Source organism: Nansenia antarctica (genome assembly GCF_963989245.1).
Source record: "Nansenia antarctica genome assembly, chromosome: 2".
NCBI classification, from domain to species: Eukaryota; Metazoa; Chordata; class Actinopteri; order Argentiniformes; family Microstomatidae; genus Nansenia; species Nansenia antarctica.
Window position 1 is genome coordinate 84,379,672 of NC_137675.1, and position 25,370 is coordinate 84,405,041.

Genomic DNA, 25,370 nt, shown 5'->3' on the forward strand with positions numbered 1-25,370 from the left:
ACACACACACACACACACACAGTGAAAGATAATCAGCTCATTGAATATGAAGTACACAAGAGTACACACAGAACCGGGAACGCGCATACAGCACTGAACAACATCCGTAGAATATAAACTTGTGACTGACAGTCACATACACACACACACACACACACACACACACAGAAAGATTATCAGCTCATCAATATGAAGTAGGCCTACATGAGAGTGAACGCACAAAAACGGGCTAATTAACTGTTTACACAAGTAAAATCACAGTGTGACAGTCAGATGAAGCATTCGGTAAACAATCAACAGCAAGGTAATGCATCAGCTGAGTTAAAGAAAACCAACTTTTACCTTTGATGACACCAACATGAGCCCTGTTTTCCCGTACCTCCGCAGTTCTGTTCGTGATGATTTTAGATTATTTTTGCCCCACGCATATTGCCCTGTAATTAGACCATGCAACCACAGCTTCCGTGTGTCTCTTATTGTCCAAATGTTCCCTGAATTTTAGCTGCATGTTTTTCCAGCATGTAAATCCGTTGTCAATAAAAATTCGACTCCAATTCTTTCCCCCTGCCAATAAAACGTTGTTAAAGAGATTGGAGAGACGCAAAGGAGAGGGATTTCCTGAAATCCATATTTCCCGCTAAATTCAGACCAATCACAAAACTGTTTTGCAAGCGCGTACCAACCGGTACCGGTTTTCGGTACCCAACCCTAATGGGCTTGATGGCCCACCTGTATTAATAGGATACAGCTTTTTGGCACATTGCTCCTGTTGTCATGATAACTGATGCTTCAATCACAATGTCCCTCACAGTCATAGTAATTATACTATGGGAGCAGCCGCACAGAGAGCACGGGGAGCAGCCCCACAGAGAGCAGCGCCCCAGGCCCAGGGAGCAGCCGCACAGGTAGCAGCCCCACAGAGAGCAGCGCCCCAGGCCCAGGGAGCAGACCCACAGAGAGCAGCGCCCCAGGCCCAGGGAGCAGCCGCACAGGTAGCAGCCCCACAGAGAGCAGCGCCCCAGGCCCAGGGAGCAGACCCACAGAGAGCAGCGCCCCAGGCCCAGAGAGCAGACCCACAGAGAGCAGCGCCCCAGGCCCAGGGAGCAGACCCACAGAGAGCAGCGCCCCAGGCCCAGGGAGCAGACCCACAGAGAGCAGCGCCCCAGGCCCAGGGAGCAGACCCACAGAGAGCAGCGCCCCAGGCCCAGGGAGCAGACACACAGAGAGCAGACCCACAGGGAGCAGCCCCACAGGTCCGGAGGCCAAGGACACCGAAGGCCATGGACACCGAGCTGGAGGAGTTGTTGAGAGCGAGGGCGGTGTTGTGTGAGGAGTGGGGTTTCTTCCTGGAGAAGGCTCTGGTGCTTTGCAGGGAGGAGATGAAGGAGGGCCGACTGAAAGAGAGCGACCTCCACCAAAAGCTCCACGATATGGAGGAGGAGAAGAAAAGCCTCCTCCGTGACCACAAGAAGGGGAGGCGCCAGGCCCTCACTGCCCAGCAAGAGACTGAGGAGAGCCTGGCCGAGGTCAGGGCGACCCTCGCCAACACCACCAGGGAGGCAGAGGACAAGATCAGGGTCCTGGAGAGTGAGGCCCTGGTGGACAAGGTAGCAGCTGAGGAGGCTCTGGGGCTTTGCAGGGAGGAGGTGAAGGAGAGCCGACTTAGGGAGAGCGCCCTCCAACAAAAGCTCCACAATATGGAGCAGGAGAAGAAGAGCCTCCTCCTCCGCAACAACTCCGACCTGGAGAAGGAGAGGCGCCAGGCCCTTGCTGCACAGGGAGAAACGGAGGGGAGCCTGGCTGAGGTCAGGGCGACCCTCGCCAACGCCATCAGGAAGGCAAAGGACAAGATCAGGGTCCTGGAGAGTGACAAGGCAGCAGCGGAGGAGGCTCTGGTGCGTTGCAGGGAGGAGGTGAAGGAGGTGAAGGTGAAGGAGAGCGACCTCCACCAAAAGCTCCACGGTATGGAGCAGGAGAAGAAGAGCCTCCTCCACAACAATTCTGACCTGGAGAAGGAGAGGTGCCAGGCCCTCTCTGCACAGGGAGAAACGGAGGGGAGCCTGGCTGAGGTCAGGACGATAATATGTGCAAAATATGTGCATACGTTTGGGTCTTTAATAAAAGTGTGAATATGTGCAAAATATGTGCATACGTTACAACATCGTATCTGGTAGCCTACTGGACGACTGGGTTGCACCAATTTGGCGTAAGTCATTACTAAATGCAGGCATTTAGTAGTTACTAAACCCCTAGTTGTTACTAGCTAGTTTCAAACTAGTTGTTTACTAATTTCGGTTGCACCACGCCAATCTTTTGCCAATCTTAGCTAGTAAATACTCAGTTTTGGTAACTGTTTTGTTTCTCTACTGTAACATAACCAGGTACATTAATAATAATAATAATAATAATAATAATTACAATTTACAATACAAATACAACAATTGGGGGTCCCTCAAAAAAATGTGTACTGTATAACATGATAGCCATCTATGAGCAATGCACTGTATATAAGATGATGACCAAGGGTCTTTCTGCTGCTGACCATGAGTCCTGTTGATGGAGCCCAATTTTCTTTTAGAGTCTGTAGGCTACTGTATTTGTTTATTAACATTCATAAATATGATATATTGTCTGAATTTTTGTCTTCTTTTATAAAATGTAAATTATTTTAATTTCTTGTGCTGGTTTATTATGAACAACATGTAAAATTGCAGGAAACTAGTACAAATAATTGGGTGGGAGAGAGGGGCCGCCGCTGCCAAAACGTGTACAGTTTTGGGTCGCTCCACCGCTAAGAAAATCTCACTCCAAACTTTTGGTGAAACTTGGCAGCCCTGTTATGACATTATCATAAATAATAAGGTAAACAGTAGGACGAATCACGTTTAAACTGATTCCGTTGTCGATGCAGTCTGGAAAATGTTATGGTCTGGCGAGAACGTCCGTTGCGCGGAAATTGACTGATTAGGTGAAAAGTATTTTTTTTCTGCGTTCTGTCGGGCGTTTGACTGACCATTTATATGCAACGTTTGCAGGAAAAGTGCTATAGAAATAAAAATGTATTATTATTATAGGCAACTATGGCCGTCAAAAAGGGTGGGACAAGACGCTCGTTCATGTGTGCAACAGAGTTGATTGGAAGCAGGCGTGGAACTTGCAAATTCCACTGACGTGCGCACCGTTTTATAAATCCGAATGTTGGTGACGGAAATGTTCTTGCTTTGCAAAGGTGCGTAGGTACGCAAAGCGTAGGTACGCAACGCTTTATAAATGAGGCCCCAGAGCAGTACTATTCCATGTAAGATAAATGGCCCAAAATTTTCAGTTTTTTCATACTAATATTTTGTAGTGGATTTATTACAATTCACTGCTATCACGATTATCCTCTGGTGTTCAGGCTGTGATACGCGTCATGGTCAGATTTAACCAAACAACAGACAGACTAGGGATGCCCCCATACCGTTTTTTGCGACTGATATTGATCACCTATAATCTATGAGCAATATCGACCGATATAGGCTACTGCCCATACCGATCAAACAATAGCCTAATACTAATAGGCTAATAAATAAATATGAATAAAACTAAAAACTAAAATGAGTGTGGATGAGACATTTAACATTTAGAGCATCTGATAAAGAGAGGCCTCGGGCTAAATGTTTTAAGAGTCTTTTTAAAAAATGTCCACAAACCTTTTGATGGCTGATAGACCTTTTGATACATTTCTTCACTCTTGTTTTAATATTTTTATCATCTTTATTCGTAGGATTCCCTGCACTGTGAACTCTCCATCTGGGCAGAGAGATGGATGCTTCTGCTTATTCAGTGTCAGAGAGCCAGAGGACACACGTTGGGTCCCCTGATGCAGAGACAGAAGGACAGAACCACAGGAAGGACAATCTTATTAGGCTCCAGCCACCACCACTACCACCACCTCCCACCCACAGTAGGAACCATCACTCTCCCAACATTAAAGAAGAGTACGACACACCGTGGGACGACACACCGTGGGATAGGTTTTTACGGGACTACATCAAAAACGATAAGGTCAAAGATGAAATGCTCAGCACAAATGCCTCAGGGCAAGATGCACATGCTCTTAAAGAGAGGCATCGACTCTCTGAAGCACCGAATGACATGGATAGTGACAGTAACGCCAGTTCAGAGGTCAAGACTAGAGGTCAAGAGGTCAAGATCGAAGAGCGCTATGGTAGGAATTCCTCTCAACAAAGGCCAACCACTAGTCCAGACCAATCACATCCTGGATGTGAGTCAGGTGGTCACAAGAGCAGCTCAGTGATTGGATTACAGGAACAGCAGAGAAGGACAGCGGCAGGGCAAATCTCTGGGCAAACAAAACATGGTTGTGGTCATGACGACATGCGCCAGTGCTATGTCCAGTGTGGGAAGAAACTAAACATGGCGGATATTGTGACAATACAGCAGCAAATTAGAAGACGAGAGCAACACCATTGTGCTACAACTGATCAGTAAGTCACACACATGCTGTGAATCCTGTCCACAAGTATTGTGTTCAATAATTCACCATAGGGTGCCAGGTGTCAAGTATGCAAATAGTGGTCATTGGATTGATATGATGAATAATACTGCAGGTGCATGACTAAGTCGATTTGTAATTGAATTAGCTCAGTTTTTACACATTTCAACAGTTGCTAAACAGTTGGTAATTAAAGGACAGTAGCTAAACAGTTGGTAATTAAAGGACAGTAGCTAAACAGTTGGTAATTAAAGGGCAGAACTATAAGCACATCTAATAGATGAATGTCATGTATATGATATCGCAGCAAGCTAGCTCGAAAGGGAGCTGCCAGTCAAGCGTGCAAAGTCCACGCCCCATACAGCCCTCGGAACTGTCTGACCAGGAAGTTGAGCCTAATAAGAAGCTTATTTTCATAGTTTATTTTGTGTTAACGTTTTTCCTGGACACAAAATACAATTGGAACCATTTAATGTCTACTTTCCAGACCCTTTAATTACAACAAATGCAATCAGTAATCCATAGATTATTGCATTTGCAGGACATGTCCTGTCAGTCTAGATGGGAGTTCAGTGAACTGTTTGTCTGTCATTTCTAATCGACCCTGCGTTGTTTGTGCCTCCTGTGTTTCTAGCCGCAGGTCCTCTTCAGCTCATGTAACCATGGTAACCATGTATGAACCGGAATGCACTGAGTCCCCCGGATCTGGCTGTGGTTCTCCAGCCCTGAAAAGCCCACAGTGGGGTCCAGAGATGGTGGCAGTGAAGCTGGAGGAAGAAGATGTAGAGGAGTATGGTGTCATGGTAAAAGAAGAGGATGGAGGAGACCAAATGAGAGAGGAGGGAGTGATGGTAAAAGAAGAGGACAGAGGAAGAGTGGAGATGAAAGACAGTGAGATGGATGGTAAGTCTTTGTTATTGGTGAGTGTAATTGCACTGTTGTAAACTCAATGCTACCAGTGTATGGAAGCATATAGTGGACTAAATTCAAATGTTAATGCAATTTGAGATTGCAATTGCATGTTCCACTTTCCACCATGTTGCATGCATTCTTTCAGTCAATATTCAAATTCCAATGCAATCATATGATTTGCATTTTCATTTTCATGTAGCTGGTATGCACATTCGCTGTCAATATTAAAATGATAATGCAAAGCCATTTGACATTTCATTTTCAAAATCATGCGCTGCTTTGTAACTGACAACATTAAAAAGTTCATTCTAAAGTGAAAAATACTATGCAATCCCACAATAGCATTTTTATTTTCCACTTTTGCCTGCATTATTTGAGTCAATATGACAATTGTAATGCAATAATGTGATTAGCGTTTGCATTTCCACATTCTAGTAAACACATCCACTTCGTAGCTGACAAAATTCAAATGTTGACCATTTCATGCAATAATGCATGAAACACACACGCTTATAGGCTAATATATTAGCAGGGCTTAAAGTACTCCGGCACAGTGCCGGATTTCCGGCGCGGGAGAATTAAAAAAAAAAAAAAAACTGCAATTGCGGCATTGCGCCGACGTGGTGGCGGGGGCGCTGTTTCACAAATAACTTAGCTTTCGTGTTTGCTAGCGAAACAGCTGATAGTTGATGTTGACTCCTCAAGGAGAATACATATTTGAAAGTACAGAATGCCTGAGAGCCTTATATTGCATTATATTACATTATATTTTGAATGGCCATCTGGTGCCTGAATATTGTTTTTTCCTTTACATATATAATGACATTTCCACCATAAATTGATGGCGAAAGGGCACAAATTGGTGCATATCAATTCACCAGAATGCAAGAAATTAAGTGTTTGATGCTCGTTTAAGGACCCCCAGACAGCCCTGCTTCATGGGTCCCCCCCGATGTCAAACACCACTGGTACCACCTCCGCCTCATTTTGAGCCAGGAAAAACCCTGAGTAGTGACGGGAAGCCTTATGTGACGTGGTGCCAAGAAGGAGAATATAAGTGATAGTGGCTTAATAAGTAATCAGTTTGTTCTTTTAAAGACATGTATATATTTTATTCTGTATTGTTATAGTGATAGTGGCTTAATAAGTGATGTAATCAGTTTGGCCTTTTAAAGACATCTAATTATTATTATTTTTTATTAAGTATAAAACAGTATTATGAATGAATGAATGAATGGTCTTTATTGTCATTACAGTTTTTCCCAATTGCTAAAACACAAAAGCCAATTCTCTAAACCAAATGACCAGTTCTCTAAACACATTTAATAAAACTAGCTCCCATTTGCCAAAACCATAAACACATTTCACATGAAGACACAATTCACAAAACACAATCCTCCTTTTTTCATAAATCTAAACACATTTTGTCTTGCTAAAACACAAGTTGCAAAAAACTCTGCTCAAAATGTCAAATTCTCAAATTAAAGCTCATGTGATGCAAAATGCTTGCCACAGTCAGCAAAATGTTAACACAATGAACACACCTGGCTTCATTCATTAAACATAACGACTCAAAATTTAAGACACTTGTTGCAAATGATTGTGGTGTGTGTGTGTCTGTGTGTGTGGTATAGTTCCATAAATAAATAAAAAAACATCACACCCTGAACATTGTTTTCAGTGAGTATTGTTGCGTGTAATGGATCCTCTGTAGTGTTTGCATTGAGTTGTGATACAGTACAGTATTGTACATGTTACGGTACATGTGGGAATACGGTAACATTTTTCAAACCTTTATTTACGTAAAACTCGATAGGACAACAGTGCAACAACTTCGCGGCTGAACTTTAGTAAAATTTCGGACATCATATGCCATTTAAAGGGGGGAAATAAAATGCATGACTATCATGCAAAATCAGCCTTACTGTAATGTAAAATATGTAATGTTAGATATAACGTTAGACAGGGAGCGCAGATTTATTTTTATGCATGACTATCATACATGTGGGAAAACTAGGGTTAGGGTTAGGTGCTAGGGTTACAGTAAGGTTAGGGTTAGGATTAGGGGTAGGGTTTGAGTTTGAGTTTTGAAGAGAGAAGGTGTGGTTTTGCTTATGTAGCTTTAGAAAAGTGTGTTGTGGGGAAATGGAGGAAAGTTTTGTGAAATGTGTTTTAGCAATTGAGAAAAACTGTAATACAGTACAGGTACCATACAACGACATTTAGGAGGGGGGGCTCCCCTGGTGCTTGGAAAAAGACTAAAAACACGAGGGCCAAGGATAAAATAAAAAAGGGAAAAGAGCTGGTTTACATAAATAAAGGCTATGTACACTATCTACTATACTACTATACTATACAATAAAACACTGTGCTGTACTCTCTATGCTATGCTATAAATATCCTAACTTTTCCTATATCTGAACCTTACAGTATGTACACAAGGGTTGTCATATTGCACATAGTATTGTTGCACATTCATTTAAAGTATTAATGCATTTTAACATTGAGACATATATTTTGTATTGACTATAAAATAGTATTAATGCATTTAAACATTGAGACAAGAAGCTGTCTTCTGTACCCGCTCTCCCAATATCTCAAACTGTGACCCCCCTCCCCAAGAAAAAGTTTCAGGCACAGGATTTTTTCCCACTTTAAGCCCTGTATTAGAATATATTATTCAAATGATCCCATTCTCATGTTCTACCGGCCTGTCAGTCATTCTCTGGGGGCAGGACAATGTTCAATGGCAGGGCTAGCGCAAGTCATTTGGGATTCCCTGGTTAGATGCTCATGACAGAATAGAACTGATAATTTAAAATGTAGCTGAATTCTCTGCGATCATGAATAATGATAATCAGACTACATGCACAATCACTTCACTTCTACTAATACGGCTGGTTAGCTTCCGGTCCAGCGCTGTTCCCCACCAGCTGTTTACAGGAGCTCCGCAAAGTGTTAAGGACGTTACGGTGGCTGGTAGGCAAACTGGTAGTAGTCACTCTATGAGTAGAGGGCTGCAAGGGAATTTTCCTGGCTACATAGTGTACAGGTTTTTTGCTTTTGCCTGCTTGCGGCTCTGTAATCATGTGAAGCGCATTGAGTCGCATCTTGTGAGAAATGCGCTATACAAATAAAACAAGATTTGATTTACGGACAAGCTTTTTGACAGCGTCATCCTCGTATCACATGCCTACAACATCAACCAGCTGTTTTCAGTAGCATGTATGCTGTCAAATTAAATTATTATTATTATTTGCTCCAGCTCTCGACAGAATGCCTGAGAGTCTTATATTGCATTATATTTTGAATGGTCATCTGGTGCCTTAATATTGTGTTTTCCTTTACATAAATAATGACATTTCCACCATAAATTGATGCAGAAAAGGCACAGATTGGTGCATATAAATTCACCAGAATGCAAGAAATTAAGTGTGTGACGCTCGTTTGAGGACCTCCAGACAGCCCCGCTTCATGGGTCCCCCCGATGTCAAACGCCACTGGTACCACCTCCGCCTAATTTTGAGCCAGGAAAAACCCTGTAAACGTACCGTAGCTACAGACAAAGCTAGCGTAGCTAACAAACAAAAGCTTTGGCTAGCTTAGAGCACACTCACAAAGCTAGCTAGTTAGTAGGGGTGTAACGGTACACGTATGTGTACTGAAATTGGACTAAGTCCAATGAATGCAGCTTACTTTTTTTGTGTGTTGAAGTAATCTCAGTCAGTACGCATGTGCACACACGCCACAGAGAGATTGTCAGTAGTTGAGCTTAGATAGTTTAAACTAGAGCTTGAAGTTCCTCCAGCTTCACTTAAGTCTCCTGTTTGGGAAAATTGTATAGGGATGGGAATCGAAAAACCGGTTCCAAAAGTTTCGATGCATCGGAACCTCATCGATGCCGGCATGTTTTGATCATGCGCTGACAGTTGCGCATTGCAAAAGTGTATGCAAGTCACCACCGACCTTACCTCAGCTGCACGTGTGCGTGGGAGAACCTTAGCCAGACTTTTTATAGCGTTGTCCCTACTGGAAGTGTGTTCGTTACGGCTCTACTGCAGAGTTGCTACTGCCAGCCCCATCTTTGTACATTGAGTTTGCCTTTGACAAGGTTCCCGCGCTGGTCTTAAAAAGCCTTAAAGTCTAAAATCTAGCAATCTGATTTATAAGGCCTAAAAAGGTCTTACATTTCAGTTATCCGGTCTAAAAATGAGGTGCTAGGTATTAAAAGTGAGATTAGCTAGGAAATCAGTCCGACTACATCAATTTAGGCAGAAATTAATCAAGCTGTAACCAAAAAAATGCCAATTCGCTTTGTCTGTATCTATGCTATCACATGGTGTCGCGAATAGGTCTAAAATTCTATCAAAAGGGTCTAAAAAGGTCTTAAATTTGACTTGTTGAAACTTGTAGGAACCCTGCTTTGATAATGGCCATCAATAATATTATGTTTCATTTCACTTCATTATAAATTGTTCTGGGTTCAGTCTCTGCTGTCATCCATCCTTAATGATCGATTCGAAAAGTTCAAGAAAGCAGAACGCAGTCACGCACGTGCAGAGAGATATGGGAGGGTAGAGGAAGATAATCATTAGATGTTGATGCTAGAAGAACGCACCAAGATGACGATACATAGAAACAAGTACCTTGTCTTTTGAAAGTCGAGTAAGTAAGCCTGTTCTGCTAGATAGTATAGGTATGTAGATAGTCAAGCCCGGATTATCCATATATTGCATCGGGTGAACGCCCTGGGGCACCAGCCAATGGGGGGGCACCAAATTATTCGGACAATGAATAGACCTTTAAAATATTTTGCGCACATTTTTTAAAATATAGGCTATATTTACTGGAAGACATCCACACAGGTACAAAACTAACGGTTATATTTAGGCTATCATGTATAAAAAGATAAATAATTGCGAGTTCGGTGTAAGTGCCCCCCCCCAGTCACAGACAAGTGCGCGATGACGCAGTGCCGCCAAACTATCAACGAAGAAATCAAAATGTACAGGCGACAACTGAGTGGCTCTGCCAAGCGAAAAATTAAGCAAGGCAAAGACTCCAGACATACGGCCACTCTTAAAAATGTCCCAACAATTGGGATTTTTTTTTATTTCACCTAGGCCTAAAATTAGCACCGAAGTTAACAGTGTGGGGGGGGGGGCAGCAGAGCGAGCGAGGGAGCGAGCCCATTCACAGCCACACTGGAGCAAGTCTTGCTGAATGTGTAGTAAGAATGGTTCATGTCATGACCTGGGGTTAGACTTGTCGAATTGCCGGGGACAAAGTTACGACAACGCCAGTAACATGTCGGGTAAATATAACGGCCTCCAGGCGCATCTTAAAAAAGCAAACCCCCTGATTCATTACGTGCCCTGTGCTGGACATTCCCTTAATGTTGTCGGTGTAAACAGCATTAATAGCTGTAAGGATGCGAGTGATTTCTTTGACCTACTTCAGTCATTGTATGCGTTTTGTGCAGCATCCCCTCACCGATGGAGCCGGATATTTAAAAATAAGGATGTGAACATCAGCAGGACTCTAAAACCACTGTCCAGTACTAGATGGAGTTGTAGGACTGACTCTACCAAAGCGTTGAGAGAGAACTATAGTGCAATAAGAGAGGCCTGATAATAATAAGATTCCCTGCTGGCAATTGAATCCGAGTTGGTCAAAGAGATGGACTTTGAGGATTTAGTAAACGACTTTGCCTGCGTAAAATCAAGAAAAAAGAAGTTCTGCTAAAGGTAAGGCTTACTTATGATTATTTCGGGCTAATATGACGCTGTGGCTGATTTGGGCCTGTGTGATGCACAGGGCTATAGCCTACGTCTGATATAGCATCACGAAGGTGAGCAGAGCGGCAAAGAGAGAGGCGCTGTTTATTTCCATAATACCTGTAGTACGCTTCATTAATGCTGACAGAAAATATGTTCTTATTCTTATATGCCTGCAACAGTCGTTATTGGACTTGGTTGGTATTGAGCTTGTTTTATTGTAGTATACAGTATGTGCATTTTCCCCATTTGTTATGGTTTAGCATGTAGTCTCAGGCCATTTATGATGGAAATAATTAGCCTATATTTAGAAAGTCGTGTTGCATTGTGATGTGAGTTGCATTCAGATTTGAGCAGTGTAAAGGCTATACTACGGAATTAGGCCCAACTGTGATGAGCCTGTACTGTAGTTATATGCTCTTGTAAATCTATGGGTTTTGTAACCATAGTAAATATCACACTTTCACTTGCAAAGTAGGAGGGTGTGTGTGTTGGGGGGGGGGGGCACACATCAAGTCTGGTCACCCTAGGGCACCCTAGGGGGTTAATCCGGGCCTGTAGATAGTATAGGTATGTAGATAGTATAGGGATGTAGATAGTATAGGGATGTAGATAGTATAGGGAAGTAAGCCTGTTCCGCTAGATAGTATAGGTATGGGGTCCGCAGAGGTACTGCAGGGGGTCCGCCAATTTCTGTCATAATAATTGACAACTTTCACCAAAATAATCAGTGAGAATTAAAAAATATAACAAATGATATTGAGTAAGGTACAAGCATGAATAGGCAATAATAAGCTACTTTTGACAAACAATTTACAAAATAAATGATGCCCATGATTCTAGAGTCTAACATAACGTCAGCTGGAGAAAAAAAACACACCTGTCTAGCAAGCTAGGTGTTGGCTAAAACGCTGCAGTTCGGTCTTCATTGCGAAATTAACGTTAATTAATAACTAGCATAACGTTACTACTTTAGTTACTAGTTTGATAATAACAAACCCGCCTCTTTGCTTCTCTATGCGCCGCTATAGGAGAGGAACACAACGCGCTCCTTTACCATTCCGTCTTTGAATTACGCACAGCTATCCTCGAGATTCTGGTTGGCCAAAACCGCGCGGAGCTGGCTGCGCATTTCAATGCGCCCTCGCCTTATGTGAAATGCGCAATTGTTGATCACTTGGAGGCACTCAAAAGTCAATTTGAGAAGTACTTTTCTGAGACTGAGTCTTGGAGAAAGCACAAGACATGGATACGGTTATCATTCAAAGACAATGCATCCGACGGCTCAAACCTGACAGCCGCTGAGGAAGATCAGCTGATCGACCTAACCACAGACAGTACACACAAGAATGTGTACGAGTCACAGCCTCTCACCCAGTTCTGGATCCATTGCCAGAAATACTTCCCCCAACTGACAGCAAAGGCCATGGTGAGCCTCTTGCCTTTTGCAACAACTTGTCTTTGTGAAAGAGGATTCTCCTCCCTCACCTACCTGAAGAGCAAATACAGTTCCAGACTGCAGCCTGAGGATGACATGATGCTCTGCCTGACAACCTCCATCCAGGAGGTAGGCATACCTTGCCTCCTGAAGCTAAAAGTTTCATTGTTGAAAAATAATAATAATAGAAAATATAAGCCTCATCAAGAACAACAACAACAACAAAAACAACAATAATAATAATAACCAATCATAATTATGCATGAACGTTTTTATCAATCATAAACACATATAGGCTAATAACCCAGTATATAAATAGGTTAATATGGTGAAATAAAAGGTGAATGAAGTAAATATAAAAGTTATTATAGGCTTATATATATTACATGTGGGGGTCCCTGTTCTGTTTGTCTCACATCCAAGGGGTCCTTGGGTTGAAAAAGGTTGAAGACCCCTGATGTAGATAGTATAGGGAAGTAAGCCTGTTCCGCTACATAGTATAGGCACGCAGGCAGGAGGGGCATGCCTCACTTCCCGGGGGGCTAGCATCAAAATACACACATCCCCGTGTTTACCAGAGCCTGGGGAATCTAGCAGGGGTGGGATGCAAACGGTGGGTTGTTCCAATCCAATGCGACATATGGGTGAATGGGTGTATGGAAATAGCGCTCCACGCACCCGGAATATTTGCATATTTATGACTATTGTTTTTAATAATGATAATCAACCTCTTCTGCATCATACATGCAGCCACTACCCGTGATAATCTGCGACTTTAATCCTGTATCAGGGCACGATACTTCTACAAGGTGCAGAGATTTATCTCTCTGAGAGACATACTTAAATAGAGAACACTTTTACCTATATCTGTTTATTCATTGTTTATTATCTTGTTAAATGTTTATCTATTTAATTTCTCTCTATTTTTATTTTCTTACCATCCTCTTGCTGTATTTTTTATGCTGTATGTAAAGCGCTTCAAATTGCCCCTGTTGTATGTGTTATACAAATAAACTTGCCTTGCCTAAACGTATATATTAAAGTTAAACTTGCCTATGTAACCCTGTATATGTTCCTATTCTTACAGACCAGCAGAGCGCCAACCCAGGTTCAGACAGCGAGCCCAGCTCCACCACATCAGGAAACCATCAACAACACAGGAGCTCAAGGCGGAAGAATCACCGTAAAACACACCCACAGACTTACACAGGAGAGAAGACCCACTGTTGCCCACTGTGTGGAAATAGTTTTAGTAAAGCAGGACACCTGAAGAGGCACCAGAGAATACACACAGGAGAGAAACCATACCAGTGCTCCCAGTGTGGGAATAGTTTCTGTCATGCAGGAGACCTGATGATTCATCAGAGAATACACACAGGAGAGAAACCATACCAGTGCTCCCAGTGTGGGAAGCGTTTCCGTCAAGCAGGAACCCTGAAGAAGCACCAGAGAATACACACAGGAGAGACACCATACCAGTGCTCCCAGTGTGAGAAGAGTTTTAGTGGAGAAGGAAACCTGATGATTCATCAGAGAATACACACAGGAGAGAAACCATACCAGTGCGCCCAGTGTGGGAAGCGTTTCTGTCAAGCAGGACACCTGAAGAGGCACCAGAGAATACACACAGGAGAGAAACCATACCAGTGCTCCCAGTGTGGGAATAGTTTCTGTCATGCAGGAGACCTGATGATTCATCAGAGAATACACACAGGAGAGAAACCATACCAGTGCTCCCAGTGTGGGAAGCGTTTCCGTCAAGCAGGAACCCTGAAGAAGCACCAGAGAATACACACAGGAGAGACACCATACCAGTGCTCCCAGTGTGAGAAGAGTTTTAGTGGAGAAGGAAACCTGATGAGTCATCAGAGAATACACACAGGAGAGAAACCATACCAGTGCTCCCAGTGTGGGAAGAGTTTTAGTCAAGCAGGACACCTGAAGACGCACCAGAGAATACACACAGGAGAGACACCATACCAGTGCTCCCAGTGTGAGAAGAGTTTTAGTCAAGCAGGATACCTGAAGATTCATCAGAGAATACACACCGGAGAGGAACCATACCAGTGTCCCCAGTGTGGGAAGAGTTTCATTCATAAAGGACACCTGAACAACCATCAGAGAATACACACCGGAGAGAAACCATACCAGTGCTCACAGTGTGGGAAGTATTTTAGTGAAGCAGGAAACTTGAAGAAGCATCAGAGAATGCACACAGGAGAGAAACCATACCAGGCTCTGGTTCAGTAACAGACGTACCAGCTCTCTCCGCACTGTGTCACTACCATAAATAATCAGAAAACTAAACTGGTAGGCCTATGTAGTGCTTCCCACTTCCTTGTTCTGTATATAATCTTTTAGAAGGATCTTTTTTTCTTTCTTTCTTTTTCTTTATGTGACAAAGGGTCAAAATATAAACCAGCAATTGCACACGGGAAAGCCACCGGTCCCTCCATCCTCATCGAAGCAAACCGATAACCTGTCAGGTGAGGGGAAAAAGTATCAGTGCAATCAGTGTGGTTTGAGATTTAAAGGCAGCAGAACACTTGGAACTCATAAAGTGCACGGAGGCAGGAGGCTGTATCCATGCAACATATGCGGGAAGGATTTTAACCACAGCTCCAGCTTGTCCCGACATAGGCTTATCCACAAAAAAGGAAAGGGTATCCCCCCAGGTGTTCCACCTGAGCTGGTGATGAGTCACGGCCGCCGCTCGCGCCTGCCAAAATCCGCGTCCAGGAAGGTCAAGAACGGGCGCCCTGGCGGAGAGAAGTTCTACGCATGTCCACAATGTGACAAGACCTTCAAGAACTCTGCGAGTCTCTCCAGACATCAGGTTTCTCACGTGAAGGAGCTCCTAACCACTTACACCCAGGGGGAGGACAGCCTCAGCAAGTCCTCCGACCTGAAAATACGCCTCAAGTTGTGCTCGAGAGACAAACCAAACTTCTACACTCTCTGCAAGAAGAACAAGAGGTCCAAAGCTGCCAAGCGCACCATGTCGAACGCCGAAGAGGAGGAGTGACATTATGCCTGCCAGCAGTGCGACAAGCATTTCAGCCACACGTCGAGCCTCGCCAGGCACCAGCAAATGCACAAGGGGGAGAACAAGTTCAACTGCGCCTACTGCGCCTACTGTAAAAAGACCTTCACCCGGTTATCCAACCTTCACCACCACGAGAAGTCGCACACCGCGGGGAAGATCTACGAATGCACCATCTGCAACAAGACATTCGTGCACTCGTCAAGCTATTCAAGGCACAAGTGGTCGCACACAGAGGAGGAGCAGGCGGCCAAACAGCGGCAGCGGAAGCGCGGCGCTATTAACGAGAGCGCGCCACTCGAGTCGGACTCAGAATTTCTTCTAAATTTGGGACTGGAATTGGCATTACTCTGAATATATAAAATGTGTGATATCCTTTGGTTGTATACTTTAAGCAAATTGTATCTGGGAGGGAGTTAGGATTAATGTTGAGTGCAAGGTGACCCCCCCCCCCCCCTGTATGTCCCCCCCTATACTTCTCTTAGATTGCACTCTTGTTCTCTGCTGTCCATGCAAAGACATGTTTGATTTATTTGTGTTGACATTCCCTTTTGTTCATGGCTAGCTACAGGGTTCAATTGATGTTAGGGTAAAAGTATTGTGAAAACTAAACTGGTAGGCCTATGTAGTGCTTCCCACTTCCTTGTTCTGTATATTGTTCTCTGCTGTCCATGCAAAGACATGTTTGATTTATTTGTGTTGACATTCCCTTTTGTTCATGGCTAGCTACAGGGTTCAATTGATGTTAGGGTAAAAGTATTGTGAAAACTAAACTGGTAGGCCTATGTAGTGCTTCCCACTTCCTTGTTCTGTATATATATATATCTTTCAGAAGGATCTTTTTTTCTTTCTTTTTTTTGATGTGACAAAGGGTCAAAATATAAACCTTGCCTGCCATGTGTCATCCAATTCAATAAAGATTTGACCTTCAGGAGTTTCAGCGTCTACATTCCGTGGTTCAATCAATCTTCCAAAGGTTTTGTCCTCAGCATCTTCTATGTTCAGTTCATGCAAGTTCACAATGGAGCTGAAAATGAAAAAACAATGAAGCGCGGTAAGGAAGGTTGATTTACGACAGGTCTCATCAGTACATGTGCTAAGAACCAGAAAGGTTTGACCGTTTTGAGTTTTGTTTTTGTTTGATCAAATATGGGCAGACAAGTGTTCTGAATGGTTGACTGTTATACCTTTTAATTGTCAGTTTAATACGTTTGAATTGTTGGCATAAGAATATTATTGTCAAAATATGAAATACAAACAAATCCCAACAATTTAGAATGGCATCATTTTTATATTTGTTGATATTTAATTGTGAACGTTTGAATTGTTGACTTAAGAATATTATTGTCAAAATATGAAAAACAAACATCCCAACAATTTAGAATGGCATAACTTTTTATATTTGTTGATATTTACTGCATTAACCACAAAGTATACATTGTGACTCCATGTGTATGTACAGTCATGTGAAGAAGGTAGACGCCCCATGAAAATCTTTGTCTTTTTCAACATATTTAAAATGAGAAAAGTGCACCACATCACTATTCTGGCTTTTTCCTCAGTAGGAATTGGCGTTTATTTTTGTTAAATAAATGCTAACAAAGTTACATTTAGTTTTTGGTTAAATTATATCACCTTTATCTATAGACATTGTAAGAAAGAAGACCAAATATTCATGTCCATTTTTCTTTAAAAATAACTAAATATTTCATGGGGTGGCCTAATTGTTTCACATAACTGAATGCATGAAAAGTGTGAAGCGCGGTAAGGAAGGTTGATTTACGACAGGTCTCATCAGTAAATTAAATATAATTATTATTATTAATTAATATTAAATAAATTATTTGGGTGATGGATATACATTACCTTATTGGATATACACTAGTCAAACACTTGGACACACCTTCTCATTCAATGTATTCTTTTCTACATTGTAGATTAATACTGAAGGCATCAAAACTATGAACGAACACATGGAATTATGTAGTAAACAAAAAAGTGTTAAACAAACCAGAATATGTTTTATATTTTAGACTCTTCAAAGTAGCCACCTTTTGCTTTGATGACAGCTTTGCACACTCTTGGTATTCTCTCAATCAGCTTCATGAGGTAGTCACCGAATGGTTTTCCAACAGTCTTGAAGGAGTTCCCAGAGGTGCTGAGCACTTGTTGGCTGCTTTTCCTTCACTCAGCGGTCCAACTCATCCCAAACCATCTCAATTGGGTTTAGTTCGGTTGATTGTGGAGGCCAGGTTATCTGACGCAGCACTCCATCACTCTCCTTCTTGGTCAAATAGCCTTTACATAGCGTGGAGGTGTGTTTGGGGTCATTGTCCTGTTGAAAAACAAATGATGGTCCCACTAAGCACAAACCAGATGGGATGACACTGCTGGTTAAGTGTACCTTGAATTTTGAATAAATCAGTGTCAACAGTGTCACCAGCAAAGCACCATCACACCTCCTCCTCCATGCTTCACGATGGGAAACACACATGCAGAAACCATCCTCTCACCTTCTCTGCGTCTCACAAAGACACGGCAGTTGGAGCCAAAAATCTCACATTTGTTCTCATCAGACCAAAGTACAGATTTCTACTGGTCTAATGTCCATTCATGCAAATAAGCCACTACTGAGGAAGAACAACAAGAGTAAGAGAATTGCTTGGGCCAAGAAACACAAGGAAAGGACATTAGACCAGTAGAAATCTGTACTTTGGTCTGATGAGTCCAAATTTGAGATTTTTGGTGCCAACCGCCGTGTCTTTGTGAGACACAGAGAAGGTGAGTGGTAGGAGCGGTAGGTGAGAGGTAGATAGAAGGTGCCACACAGCAGAGGTGGGAGTATGAATGAATGAATGAATGGTCTTTATTGTCATTAATACAGTACAGGTACCATACAACGAAATTTAGGAGGGGGGGCTCCCCTGGTGCTTGGAAAAAAGACTAAAAACAAGAGAGCCAAGGGTAAAACAAAAAAGAGAAAAGAGCTGGTTTACATACATAAAGGCTATGTACACTATCTACTATACTATACTACTATACTATACAATAAAACACTGTGCTGTACACTAAGCTATGCTATAAATATCCTAACTTTTCCTATATCTGAACCTTATGTACACATGGGTTGTCATAATTATTGCACATAATATTTGTTGCACATTCATTAAAGTGTCGCAGCTAGCAGGTTTAGAATGTTCACAGTTGTATTACAATATTGCACTTTTGTTTACAATCTAGTAGCTGCCATCAAATTGTCTAGATTGTCTAGATTGTCCAGGGCCTAGAACCTAGGTCTTTGCTGTGTTCAGGGCCTGAATGGCCCTAGGGTAGAAGCTGAGCTTCAGTCTGTTTGTCCGTGCGAACATGGTCCTGAACCGCCTGCCTGAGCGCAGCCGAACAACATATCTAGTATGAGTAGTATGCTAGTACGCTATTCCGAACACAGCCTGTGACGTGACTACCACTTGTGTTACAGTCATCACCTGTCGGGGAGGAACTTAAGTTGCAGCGTACCATTTTAACAACAGGTTTATGAAATGACTTGTATATTTATTTATTTTTTTGGAAGGGGAAATAAATTATAATTCCAAATCTTTCCACGTACCCCCTGCAATCCCCTCACGTACCCCTAGGGGTCCGCGTACCCCCGGTTGGGAACCACTGCACTAGATGGTCTCTTGCCTTCTTTTTTTTTGAGAGAGAGAGAGAGAGAGAGAGAGAGGGGGGGGGAATTCAAGCACTTTCAATGACCCATGTGTATTTTCAAAAACTTTTAAGGCCTTGATTTTTTCCCCTCAAATTCACAAACTTTCAAGGATTTCAAGGACCCGTGGGAACCCTGACCTACTAACCTCTGGGAACAATATGGTGCTAATGTGTGCTAGCGAAGTTAACGTTGAGCAGCTAGCAATGACTACAGAGTCTGGGAAGGAGCCATCCTCCTCTCTGTGTCTCCTTATTGAGATGAGAGGGAGGAGAGAGACTAGAGGAAGCTGTTCCTCTCTGTGTCTCCTTATTGAGATGAGAGGGAGGAGAGAGACTAGGGGAAGCTGTTCCTCTCTGTCTCCTTATTGAGATGAGAGGGAGGAGAGAGACTAGGGGAAGCTGTTCCTCTCTGTCTCCTTATTGAGATGAGAGGGAGGAGAGAGACTAGGGGAAGCTGTTCCTCTCTGTGTGTCCTTATTGAGATGAGAGGGAGGAGAGAGACTAGGGGAAGCTGTTCCTCTCTCTGTCTCCTTATTGAGATGAGAGGGAGGAGAGAGACTAGGGGAAGCTGTTCCTCTCTGTCTCCTTATTGAGATGAGAGGGAGGTGAGAGACTAGGGGAAGCTGTTCCTCTCTGTCTCCTTATTAAGATGAGAGGGAGGAGAGAGACTAGGGGAAGCTGTTCCTCTGTGTCTTCTTATTGAGATGAGAGGGAGGAGAGAGACTAGGGGAAGCTGTTCCTCTCTCTGTCTCCTTATTGAGATGAGAGGGAGGAGAGAGACTAGGGGACGCTGTTCCTCTCTGTGTCTCCTTATTGAGATGAGAGGGAGGAGAGAGACTAGGGGAAGCTGTTCCTCTCTGTCTCCTTATTGAGATGAGAGGGAGGTGAGAGACTAGGGGAAGCTGTTCCTCTCTGTGTCTCCTTATTGAGATGAGAGGGAGGAGAGAGACTAGGGGAAGCTGTTCCTCTCTGTGTCTTCTTATTGAGATGAGAGGGAGGAGAGAGACTAGGGGAAGCTGTTCCTCTCTGTGTCTTCTTTTTGAGATGAGAGGGAGGAGAGAGACTAGGGGAAGCTGTTCCTCTCCCTGTCTGATAGGGCTGAATAAGGTTGAATAAGGTTTTCATTAATGTTAAATAAGGTTAAAACAGGATACTCTATATATGTTAAATGATATAGTGTGATGTTCTGTATGATTCTGTGTAACACTGTGTAAATTTTGTACAGCCTATCTCTTAGCTCTGTTAATGATTCACCCATTTTGTCCCTGAGCCCCTTCTCTCCCCTGCTTATCAGATTTCCATGACACTTTCTGCTAATGATTCGTTCTGAACAAACACCCCCCTTTCCATTCTGTATGAGAACTGAACCACATGTGTGCCTTTCTGTTAAGAATAAAAACCCTGCTCCTTGCAAGATAAGGAGTCTGAATTCGGAGTCTCTAGGGGGAGACTTCGCAATTCTTTCTCCTTGCAAGAGAATGGCGATCATGATGAACTCCGTGTCTCTTTGTTGTTTAAAGTCTAAGTTATGGTCTGTTTGAACTAGCGACGGGTTAAGCATGGCTTGCTTTACAACCAAGCTGATAAGAATATGGCATTTAAGCCCAGAACCAGAACCCGACAATTTGGTCCTTCTGAAGCCGGATCTCAAGGTCGCCTGATGGGGGAAGAAGACTCGACAACGCCGACAGTCTGTTGCAACAGCCCGGGATCGAGCGAACCCGGAGAAAGTCCTGGAACGTTGAATTCGGTCCAGGCCGGTTAGATGTCGAACCTTTCTCCTCCAAAAGGACGGCTGACGAGATCCAGACCAAGACATAAGCAACAAAGACCGGTAAATATAGAAACTATGAATGAAAGTGAATTATAATAGAAAAAGAAAGATTGCAATCGAAATGAATAGTCTATCCTAAATTTTACAAAATAGGAGTTGTTTGACATGCAAAAAGAATGCACTTTAAAAGACAGATGTATATCTTTTTATGCTATGTAAACAGTAGACTAATGGAAATTAGACTGTGGAGTAGTTTGACATACGAAAGGAATCCACTTTGAAAGATAAATGGATATCCTTTTCGTGTTAGGTAAACAGCAGACTAAGAATGGAACTGAAACTATGAACTGTGTGAGAGAGTGAGGAACAGAGAGAGAAATGAGAGGACCCAACTAATCACAGACGTGTGTATGGTTGTGTTTAAACTACAGGGAAGTGGTTTCAGCTATAAAAGAAAAGACAGGGCAAGAAGTGAAGAGAGAGAGAAATGTTAAAGTTGTTTAAGGACGAGAGGTGAGGAGAGAGAGAGAAGGAGAGAAAGCAGGAGAAAGCAGGAGAGAGAGAGAGAAAGCAGGAGAGAGAGAGGGAATGTGTGTTTGAGTAAGAGATAAGAAAGTGTGTGAATGACAGAGAGAGCGAGTGAATGTGTGTTTGAGTAAGAGATAAGAAAGTGTGTGTGTGACAGAGAGAAGGAGAGAAAGCAGTAGGAGACTAGGAGACTAGTAGAGGAGTAGAGGAGACTAGGAGACTAGGAGACGAGACTAGGAGACGAGGAGAGGAGACTAGGAGACTAGGAGAGGAGACGAGGAGACTAGGAACCAAGGAGAGGAGACGAGGAGACTAGGAAACGAGTAGAGGAGACTAGGAACCAAGGAAAGGAGTAGAGGAGACGAGTAGACTAGGAGACGAGTAGAGGAGACGAGGAGAGGAGACGAGGAGACTAGGAGACGAGTAGAGGAGACGAGGAGAGGAGACTAGGAGAGCAAGAGAGGTTTAAAGGCTGGCAGCAGCACCATGGCCTTGAGGTCTTATCTCTGCCCCTCGCTGTGTAGGAGAGAGAGAGAGAGACAGAGAGAGAGGGAGAGAGAGACTCAGAGTGAATTTTGACTAATGACAGAATTTGGAATAGATGGGAAAATTGTATTACCACAAAGCCTCTACAAACAGCAGCTAATTTGATACATGGTCTTTTTAATGACATGTATCAAAAAGCAGGGAAATGATGATTGACAGGAGTTAACGCACATTTTCACGTATATAATTACACAATAAAAAAAAAAAATATATATAGTGATAATGGCGCACATTTCGTGAACGAATTGATCAAACACAGTGTCCAAACACCTGGACATTGAAGAGTGTTTCTCTAATGGAAACACACATGACAATAAAATTGAGACCTATGGGTTTGATATGAATGAATGAATGAATGAATGAAATAAATGAAATTAATGAATTTGAAATAGTAAATGGGAAAAGGGGTTTAGACTACCCATAGTAGACGACAATAGGGAAGTATTGATTGATTGATTGAAAACTTTATTAGAAGATTTGCAGAAGCAAGTGACATGAAAGTACATATTTCAATTGGGGTCTTTGATACTCAATTCATCGTTATATGTAAAGCAGATTTGGCAGAAACGGAAAACACACTGGCCACGTGGACAGCTATTTAGGAAACAGGAAATAGCCAGAACAAATTATCTGCCAGACATTTCTGTTTCAGGAAACAGGAACCGGAAACCTAACCCTACAGGATCGAGAATACAACCTGATGACCAGACCCTCATCGACGAGATGGAAGGAGAACACTGGCAGCCCGCGGTGGGTTGAGCCATTTGGGGTGCTGCTGAGCATCTCAACTGCTGTCAAGATCGCGGAACGAGATATGAGAAGTACACAGAGCCATTGAAAGAAGGTGACATTATTTCCCTCGAACGACGGGGAGTGGTGGAAGCCCGGGCTACAAAGGGGTTCTATTCATTAGTGAATATTACGTCTCAAACCCGGTGAAGAATTCTTCAGATCCACTACCTATTAGAAATGAGGGGACCAAATCCTCCCGACGACCAAACGAGACGCCCAAGTCCAGGCACACGACCCAGTCTGGGGCAGTGATGTCCCAGATGACAAGAAACCCTGAACTATCAATCAGAGACATTTGTAAATGCATCCCTTACGATAAACGAAGCCTACAACCGCGAAATCGATCAGATCAGACTGATGGTACTCCAGAACTGAATGACTCTTGACCTATCGACTGCAGTAGCAGGAGGAACATGTGTGATGCTTGACACCAAATGATTGTTTGTTGTGTCTTCCCCTGCTTCAAAGCTATGACTAACAAACTGATTTCAGGACCTAACCCAATTTGAGAAACTCTAATCCAAGTTGAGGTTCATGTGTGATCTGTACGGCGATGTTGAATGACAGTTAAACTAGAAAATATGAAAGAAAGTTAAACGGCCTGAATAAAGAAGAGAATGTTTGTATCGTGATAAATTATGAAAAACAGCAGGGAATGATAGGGCTGAATAAGGTTGAATAAGGTTTTCATTAATGTTAAATAAGGTTAAAACAGGATACTCTATATATGTTAAATGATATAGTGTGATGTTCTGTATGATTCTGTGTAACACTGTGTAAATTTTGTACAGCCTATCTCTTAGCTCTGTTAATGATTCACCCATTTTGTCCCTGAGCCCCTTCTCTCCCCTGCTTATCAGATTTCCATGACACTTTCTGCTAATGATTCGTTCTGAACAAACACCCCCCTTTCCATTCTGTATGAGAACTGAACCACATGTGTGCCTTTCTGTTAAGAATAAAAACCCTGCTCCTTGCAAGATAAGGAGTCTGAATTCGGAGTCTCTAGGGGGAGACTTCGCAATTCTTTCTCCTTGCAAGAGAATGGCGATCATGATGAACTCCGTGTCTCTTTGTTGTTTAAAGTCTAAGTTATGGTCTGTTTGAACTAGCGACGGGTTAAGCATGGCTTGCTTTACAACCAAGCTGATAAGAATATGGCATTTAAGCCCAGAACCAGACCCGACACTGTCTCCTTATTGAGATGAGAGGGAGGAGAGAGCCTAGGGGAAGCTGTTCCTCTCTGTGTCTCCTTATTGAGATGAGAGGGAGGAGAGAGACTAGGGGAAGCTGTTCCTCTCTCTGTCTCCTTATTGAGATGAGAGGGAGGAGAGAGACTAGGGGAAGCTGTTCCTCTCTCTGTCTCCTTATTGAGATGAGAGGGAGGTGAGAGACTAGGGGAAGCTGTTCCTCTCTCTGTCTCCTTATTGAGATGAGAGGGAGGTGAGAGACTAGGGGAAGCTGTTCCTCTCTCTGTCTCCTTATTGAGATGAGAGGGAGGAGAGAGACTAGGGGAAGCTGTTCCTCTCTCTGTCTCCTTATTGAGATGAGAGGGAGGTGAGAGACTAGGGGAAGCTGTTCCTCTCTCTGTCTCCTTATTGAGATGAGAGGGAGGTGAGAGACTAGGGGAAGCTGTTCCTCTCTCTGTCTCCTTATTGAGATGAGAGGGAGGTGAGAGACTAGGGGAAGCTGTTCCTCTCTGTGTCTCCTTATTGAGATGAGAGGGAGGTGAGAGACTAGGGGAAGCTGTTCCTCTCTCTGTCTCCTTATTGAGATGAGAGGGAGGTGAGAGACTAGGGGAAGCTGTTCCTCTCTCTGTCTCCTTATTGAGATGAGAGGGAGGTGAGAGACTAGGGGAAGCTGTTCCTCTCTGTCTCCTTATTGAGATGAGAGGGAGGTGAGAGACTAGGGGAAGCTGTTCCCATACATCCATGTGTGGAGGGTAGACACACTGACAGTAAAAGAATGGACATATTGAAGTCTGACATAATCCGATTAATTTCAATAGTTGTAGCTTGTGATGCTAATCAAGCCCTTTTACTTGGCTACGACAAAGTAATAAACGCTAATGTAAAAATATATGAAACATTGTTTGTGGCAGAAATTTTTCTTTAGGACTCCACCACCTAGCTAGTTAGCCAACGTGCATCATGGCTAGAATGGTTGCATGTTATGGTTATTTCAATTAACGCAGCTTGAGTTCCAAAGGAGTTTCCTCTACGGTACAGGGGATAGACTTACCTTTATTTGAGATTTGTTGATTTCCATAGACAGTGTTATTGTCCTTCGACTTGTTGGGGTATTCTTCATCATGTCTGTGTGCAACGTAGGTCTTCACTGAGTAGCCGCGTTAT

General features: G+C 43.1%; 1 pseudogene across 1 annotated transcript; it reads left to right on the top strand.

Moving 5' to 3' along the window:
- The first annotated feature begins 1,280 nt into the window (after positions 1-1,280).
- LOC308151761 lies at positions 1,281-16,022 on the top strand (annotated as a pseudogene). Its single transcript has 3 exons — positions 1,281-1,526; positions 1,752-1,928; positions 15,030-16,022. The product of its transcript is annotated as an uncharacterized misc_RNA (transcript).
- The last annotated feature ends 9,348 nt before the right edge of the window (positions 16,023-25,370 follow it).